Raw genomic sequence first — 7946 nt, 5'->3', positions numbered from 1 at the left:
TCATGGTCGAGTGATTGTGACTAAACTGGTGCCCCCCCCCCCACCAGGTCCTCCTGGAAGGAGGTTGTATGGATATGGACACCCCGCAGGACTAAATACAAAACCTGTCAAAGGGTGGAGGAGCTCCTTACGAGTCAACAGCCATCCATATCTTGTGCCCAGCTGTGCGCGTGGATGCCCTCCTGCAGTGGGTAACCTTTCCTAGGAGGTTGGTGGCAGGATTTGCACTCCAGCCACCATGAAAACACTTCACTCTACAAAGCACACTAAAAATGCAAAGAAAACTGAAAACCCACTCCATGGGAGTACCTCCTGTGCAGCTGCCCGTCACAGGGCAGCTCACCGGATGATGCGATTGGGGAAAAGTCTTGGAGACTCCCACTCTTTGATGATAGGAGGAAAATCATGGGATAACCTTCCGGGGTTGCATAACGGTAGTGTGTGTTTTGGTGGTGCTGAGGTGTCGTCCACCAGATGGCGGTCTCCTCTGGTTAACCTGAGGCGGTCACTTCGGGTGGGTGCCTGGAACGTCCAATCCCTAAGAGAAGATGATGACCTGTCTTAGCTATCATCTGAGCTCCAGCATTTGGACATCAGCATTGCAGCACTCTGAGGTACAGAGACCAGATCGTGGCAAGATCATGGCAGACGGTTACACCTAGTACTGGTCTGGTCGCTCTGATGATGACCATGCCCAAGGAGTTGCCGTAGCTATGTCCAATCAGCTGACTCCCATGATAATTGAAGTAACACTGGTCAAGGAGTGTATTATGAGACTAAGGATCCGTCACTCCTTGGGTGTCATTTCCCTGGTCTCCATACATGCTTCAAATGAGGTGAGTGATCTCACCTTGAAGGATGCATTCTATGCCGCGCTCGAGTTCATGGTTGATCAGTGCCCCAGGGGAGATACTCTCCTAGTCTTGGGGGATTTCAATGCATCAACCGACACTCATAGAGATGGCTTTGAGACACGTGTTGGGCCCCATGGGTCTGGAAATGTGAACCAGCAAAGCACGAACTTCCTTGAGTTTGCAAGAAGTCGTGGACTTAGGGTGGCTGGTTCATGGTTTCAGCACCCACAGCCTCATCGGTGGACTTGGTATTCCAACACCGGTGGTGTGGCAAAGGGGGTTGACCATGGGCTCGTCGAAGGTCGCTGGGGGGTGATTCAGAACTGCAGGGTCCACCGGAATGCCCAGTTCCTCAATACCGACCACAGGCTTGTTGTGTCATCTCGGAAGTTTCAGCTTAAATCCAGAAGAATGGTACCATCCCAGCCTAAGCCTGGTCTTGATAAGCTCAGGGATAATTGGGTAGCTGAGGAGTTTACAAACAGGCTGAGTAGGGATTTGGGGAGGTGTGGGGGTTTGGATGTTTTGGGGAATCCTGAAGAGTTGTGGAGTACTTCGAAAACTACCATCCTTGATGTTGCCGGCAGATGTCTTGGAACCCACTGTCAGGTGAAGAGGAACTTTATCTCCCAATGGACACTGGATACCATTGTCTAGAGTCACAGGGCCAGGCTTAATGGCAGAGCTGAGTTGTTTAGGGAGCTCAGGCGTAAAACTGTATGTGTGCTGAGGGTGGCTAAGGAGGTCGATGTGCGAAGAATCTGTGAAGGCTAGAGCATCATCTGTGGACGAGTGATTCTCATCCTGCTTACAGAGGAATTCATGTATTGCATTCCTCCAAGCATATCCCTTGGTATGCTACAGTTAGAGCAGATGGTGTTAGGCTCTTGACAGAGGAATCCAAAGTGAAGGCCGGCTGGACCGGTTATTTTGAGCAGCTGTACCAGGCTGACCCACTGGATGTTGAGTTTTGAGTGTTGACAATGGGGATGGTTATAATACCCCTCACAGCAATCAACTGTGAACCGCCTTTGTTTGTGGAAACACAGGCTGCGGTGAACCAGGTGAACGGGGGTAAAGCCACTGGGATCTGTGGAATCCATGCTGAACTTCTCAAGGCCGGTGGAAATGCTGTACTTGTGCAGTTCTGTGCTCTGCTTGGAACACAGGCATCATCGCAACTGGAAAAGGGGGCTTGTTGTCTCTCTCTGGAAAGGGAAGGGTGATCACCAGGACTGCAACAACTACCGATGAGTGATGCTGCTCAGTGCTGGGCAGGTCTTTGCTCAGATAATTCTTCATCGGGTTCGCCATCATCTGCTTGAGCATCAGCACCCAGAACAGTCGGGCTTTATTCCAAAGACGTCAACGATTTACCGTTTCCTTGCTCTCCACATCCTTTCCAAATGCAGACGAGAGTTTTGGCAGGGGCTGTTCACAGCCTATATTGATCTCTGCACAGCATTCGATTCAGTGAACCGGGATGCCTTCTGGAGGATTCTCGGTCTTCGCTGAGTGCCAAAGTTGATCGATCTGATTTCCGAACTGTACTTGGAACAGATATTCATATCTCCGCATGTTGAAAGCCAGAGGTCAAGGGACGTCGGTCGGGCCTGGGGAGTCATGGATTCACTGTATCATGGGATGTGATGCTGTCTGTACCTATGCAGGAGGATGAAAGTCCGAGTCTTCAAGTCCTTGGTGCTTCCATTCTTGCTCTACGGATGTGAAACTTTGACTTTGACCAAGGATCTGAGACAAAGATTTAACTCCTTTGGTTCCAGTTCTCTTCTCGAGAATCCTTGGCTATAGCTGGTCAGACTTTGTGTCGAACAAGCGGTTACTGAGGGAGATTCAAATGCGATTTGTTACCCGTGTAGTCTGTGCGCATCAGCTGCGGCTGTATGGACATGTGACTCAATTTCCTGATGCTGATCCTCCTCACCAGATTCTCTCAGTGAGGGAACCTTGCGAGTGGAGAAGACCAACGGGATGACCACGTGCCTCATGGTTGCAGCAGGTTGATCGGCATCTCAAGGAGATGGGGATGTGCCTGGCATATGCCTGAGGGACAGCCAGTCAGAGGCCCCTGGAGTACCGACGGAAAGTGGACGCAATGACACATACTGCTCTGGCGCATAATCCCATACCTAATCTAACCTTATTTGGTTGTCTTTTGGAAGTTCCATCCCTAAATATTTTTTTCTGACTTGTTTATTTTTCCCAATATAAATGCCAAAGACATCATTATCCATAAATTATTTTGAGGGGCATTTTCATTGGGAACTCCCCGACCCCCACCTCCTCAATGATATATCTCATGCAAGTCTCTTCCCTTGTTCCCTTAATGTCCCGTTCAATATTCCCATCCCTTCTGTCTCCACTCAGACATTCTTCGAGCCTGTTTTCCTTCACTTTTGGAGTCATTCATATATTTTGTCTGCCAACATGGCAGAAATTTTATTTACCCCCTCTCCTTTCTCTGATCCTTCCCTTATATTCTATCCCCATATCCATATAATCTTCCCAATCTTCATTCCCTGCTTTCCCAAACTCCACTGACCTCCTTTCCTTCTCCTATCGTCTGACATTCTCTTATTTTCCTCAATTTACTGCCTACCTATGCATACACAAAGAGAAACCTCCATTCCTATCCTCTTACCTTCTGTTCCTTTATTCAATGTTGACCTTTCCAATTTCCTCCATCTCAACCCCTCCATACCCTGTGTATGAGTAATAAATAGATGCCTTAAAAAGGGGTCACATGATCACATCTGTGGACATAAGGAGGAAGTGCTGCATCATTTCCTTGAACTAGTACACATATGGTATCTGGAAAGGTTTAAATTCGAATGGTCTTTGCAATAACCGGCATGAACTCATGTGAACCTCAATGGAAGCATCAACAGACCGTTCTGGGTCCTTTTCCTTCATAAAGTACCCATTTTTTTCGTACCTTGCAATCCACAAAGGAGACTTGTGGCTGACATCAAGTTTTACGAGAAAGAGCGAGGTTTGCGACAGTTTCTCATTCTGTGCATGCGTGAATGGCGTTCAACAGGTCGTGGTGTGTCGAGCTCCGAAGTGATGACCTCGCATTGGCATGCCAATTGCTCTACTGTTTCTGAACAAAATAACCCAGAAGAATGCTCACTTCGCTCTGCATGTTGAAGCTTTGCTAAATATGGAGCTTGGTGTTGGCTTTGTGGTTAGGGTGGCTGGCTTGGGATCTCAGAGTCCTGAGTTTGAGCCCCTATCAGTCCCTGAATTCACACCAGATGGAGTTGACAGCCTGTCACCCTTTTGAGGATGACAAAATGAGTACCGGTCTACTGGTAATGGGGGCATTTCATTAGTGGCGCAGTTGTGCCCTCAGCCAATGATGCTACCTACATGTGCTGCGTACGAAGGAGGAGGAGGAGGAGGAGGAGGCGGAGGAGGCTAAAGATGGCTGCTATGTCCATCAGCTCACAAGCGACTTACTTTTGCGATGAACCAAAATCTCTGCAGAGGAGAGAATCATTTAAAAATCGGATCATGTGGAAAACTAATTTTGCCAAACTCAGAAGGATGCCAGGCTGATTAAACCCACCTGGTGTTATTTAACCGCACGACCGGTGCTCAAACTCAAGACCCTAACATCTTAAGCCAGACACCTTATCCGTTGAGCTAACATCAAGCTTAATGATACAACGAATGCCATTGCGACAAAGGCAAGCGACTAAGTGACTACACTCCACTTAGCTCTGCTCGGAGTGCTGCATGTTCCACTTAATAGAAGCTTGTTTTTAGTGTATCTCCTTTAATTTAATGCATATTATTTCCAATTATTTTATATTTTCGTTAGAAATTCGTTCCTATAGTATCTTGCATGAAAAGCTAGCCTCGTAATGAATGGCAAGAGTGCCATTTATTGCCTTATCGCAGGTTAGACTGCATAATTGAAATGAAGGATCCCTGGGATTACTGTTGGGATCGTTCATATTGGACAATCAATTCTCATCATCATTGTTCACTCGATGGAAATAGTTGGCTGATTATGTGTAGTACTGATGGGACGTCCTTCCAGCTTGCCAGTAGACAGAGTTCGAAAGTTTTGGATTACCCCGTTTATTATCAAGCCCATGCACATTGTAATGGACATTTGATTACTTAACCCCTTTCAAGAATATCTGCAATGATCACACAATCATTCTCAATAACAGATTTATTTATTTATTACACTGCCACTTATGGGGGTGGCATGATTTCATGCTTTCAACTTTTCAACTGGCGATGATCAACGGCGCCTCGCCTCTGCTACCGCGTGCAGGGGCACTGTTGATGCAATCAATGCCCCTATTACCAGATTACTGGTACTCATTTCACCACCCATCAGTACCACCAGCAGTTTTACAGCTGACAGGGCTTGAACTCAGGACCCTAAGATCCCAAGCCCATCACCCTAACTGCAAAGCCAACACCAAGCTCCAATAAGAGGTAATGCCTGCTTAATATTAGTGTGAGATTTGTGTTTTGATTGGCTTGATTGGTATACCCTTCCAAGAGCACAGCTCATGATGTTGGGCACCCAAGTTCAAATCACATAAGTCATCTTGATTTGTCATGTCTCCACTATGTCCTTGTAATTCATGGAAAAACGCTCACGTCCACTTATGTCTTTGTCCAGCATGTGATTAAAGAACAAGCATCATAATGAGCGTTTAATGAAGTTATTTTTTGTTTTACAAAGAAAAAGAAATCACAGCCAAGACAAATATGTTCCATTAATCACCAGGTTTGTAATGGGGAACGAGCAACAAAGAAATTGAAGTTACAGCAGGTGTACGAGTAAAAACATCACCGTGTAAATTACTTACCTGCTCCCCATGTCCTCATGAGCTTGTCCGTTTACTACAGATAAAAAGTTACAACAGTGAACTAGCCATTCAGCTGGAAGCCATTGACTTCCTCATAAATGCAAAGATTGCACTATAAAAGGGCAGCTCTTCGATCTTTAAATGGAGTTTTACAGTTGATTACCTATTCATATTTTGCAGGTAATTGTCCAAATGTAATAAATTTTTGAAGGAATTGAATCTTGGGGTTCAAATACAGATGAAGAAGGCAGCAGTGTTACGCATTTGGATTCGAAGCTTCTCAGCCCGAAGCTTGTCTCAGTCGAATTATTACAAGGTATCACTATTTTGATTGTTGGTAAAGGCACAGCTGACTCATTGTTGACCTTTTGAAAAGAAGTAATCCACCAGACGTGAATGGGCTGGTCTACAGGTGATGGCAGTTCACAACTCGTGGTTGACTCCGAAATGCCCCAGGACGACCTCGGATGGGCTCAAGAATGCTGCCAATAAAAAGCAGCTCAGTAAGTGAACTAAAATTTTTTTTGCCCACCACTGTGTACTAAAACATAGCCTATGCCATGGAGCAAGCTAATGGAGGTGACCAATGATTACTTTGTAACCTCAGATCAACATGCTTAGTAACATGTAAACTGATTTTACACTGTGACAATGGAATAAATTGACTTTTTCTTGTGAATGACTGTCCTTGTATGTTGAGCTTTTAAGTATCCAGCATATTGCTCTCCACTCAAAAGGAAACATTCTAATGCCTTGCACATTAAAGTGTTGCTGATTGAATAATAATTCAACTGAGAGAAGCAACAAGCTGCCTTCCTTTAGTGTTTTGCCAACCAAGTAGATTTTCAGATGAGCAACTTATTCACTTGTCTCACTTTAGATACATATATTGCAGGCAGTGGTGCCGGTGCAGCGGGAGCAGGCAGTGGTGATGGTGCAGCAGGAGCAGGCAGTGGTGATGGTGCAGCAGTAGCAGGCAGTGGTGACGGTGCAGCGGGAGCAGGCAGTGGTGACGGTGCAGTGGGAGCAGGCAGTGGTGACGGTGCAGCAATAGAGATTGGTAGAAATGAGGTATGAGAGAGTTTTTGTCTGTGATGAGATTATTCAATATGTAGATTCTTCATTCTGCAGGAAGGATTGTAGACATAGAAATCTGTGCAGTTTTGAAGGAGCGGGAGTTAGGGAAATTGAAGGAAGGGTAAACGATATCTTATTGGGCCATGGTAGGAAAAAGTTGGTTGTGGTATATCGAGGAGGAAATTATTGAGGGAAAGTTTACTCAGAGGATTTAAAAAATAGATACAGGACATTGGGTAAGTGGCTGAAAGCAAAGGGTTGTGGGGTAATGTTTTCTGGGATTCTCCTATGATGAGGAAACAATATAGAAATTACAAGGAGAGCAATAGATGTCAACCAATGGCTGGAAGAATGGTGTAGGGAGGAAGGTTTTACATTTAAGAGGCAGTGGGAATCATTTAGGGGACAAAGAGAGTGTTTCCGGAATGATGGCCGTATATTAAATAGAAAGGGGACAGCAAGGTTTGGAGTGGGAATTGAGGAAGGAATTCAGGCTTTTTTAGGTCAGCGGAGGGTGGGGAAGCTATCAAGTAAAAACTGATGAAGTAATGGTGATGAGTAAGGCCAGGCAGGAAAATAGAATTTCAGGAAGGGAAAAGTTAAACATATTCTATTCCAATGCCAGAAGTTTAAATAATAAGATGGAAGAGCTTGAAGCCAAAGTTGATAGCGAGGAGTACGATATAGTTGCAGTGAGTGAGACATGGTTTAAGGAGGAGAGTAACTGGAGGACAGGATTAGAAGGCTACAAGGTGTATCGGTGTGATAGGAAGGAGAGAATAGGAGGAGGAGGAGCAATCTGGGTAAAGGACAGCATTGTATCAAGAGAAAGTGGTGACATAAAGGAAGGAATAAATGTTGAGGATTCTGTATGGGTACAGATTAGAGATTGTAAAAACAGTAAGATACTGGTAGGATGCTTTTATAGGGCTGTGGGTGTGAAGGAAGAGGAAGAAGGAGGAGTACATGGAGAATTCAAAAGGGCATGTGGTAAGGGAAGAGTCTTGATTATGGGGGATTTTAACTTGCCAGGGATAGATTGGGTCCAGGAACAGGTAAAGGGCAGAGCAGATAAGGATTTCCTAGTTTTATTCCAGGATTGCTTTTTAACTGAGTTTGTAGATAAGCCCACGAGGGGGAGTGCAATGTTCGACCT

The 7946-nt window shown here is 45.4% G+C and overlaps 1 long non-coding RNA gene across 1 annotated transcript in view; it reads right to left on the bottom strand.

Moving 5' to 3' along the window:
- Positions 1 to 6022: 6022 nt before the first annotated feature.
- Positions 6023 to 7946, bottom strand: part of LOC147031538 (uncharacterized) — a 27398-nt gene continuing 25474 nt past the window's right edge. The window contains exon 3 of the long non-coding RNA XR_015053390.1: positions 6023 to 6838. This is a non-coding gene — a long non-coding RNA (uncharacterized LOC147031538). The remainder of the gene's footprint in view (positions 6839 to 7946) is intronic.

The sequence above is a fragment of the Eptatretus burgeri genome, chromosome 2, assembly GCF_056783735.1.
Source record: "Eptatretus burgeri isolate ZD-2024b chromosome 2, Ebu_testis_v1, whole genome shotgun sequence".
Classification (NCBI taxonomy): Eukaryota; Metazoa; Chordata; class Myxini; order Myxiniformes; family Myxinidae; genus Eptatretus; species Eptatretus burgeri.
This window is presented reverse-complemented; position numbering and strand designations above follow the sequence as displayed.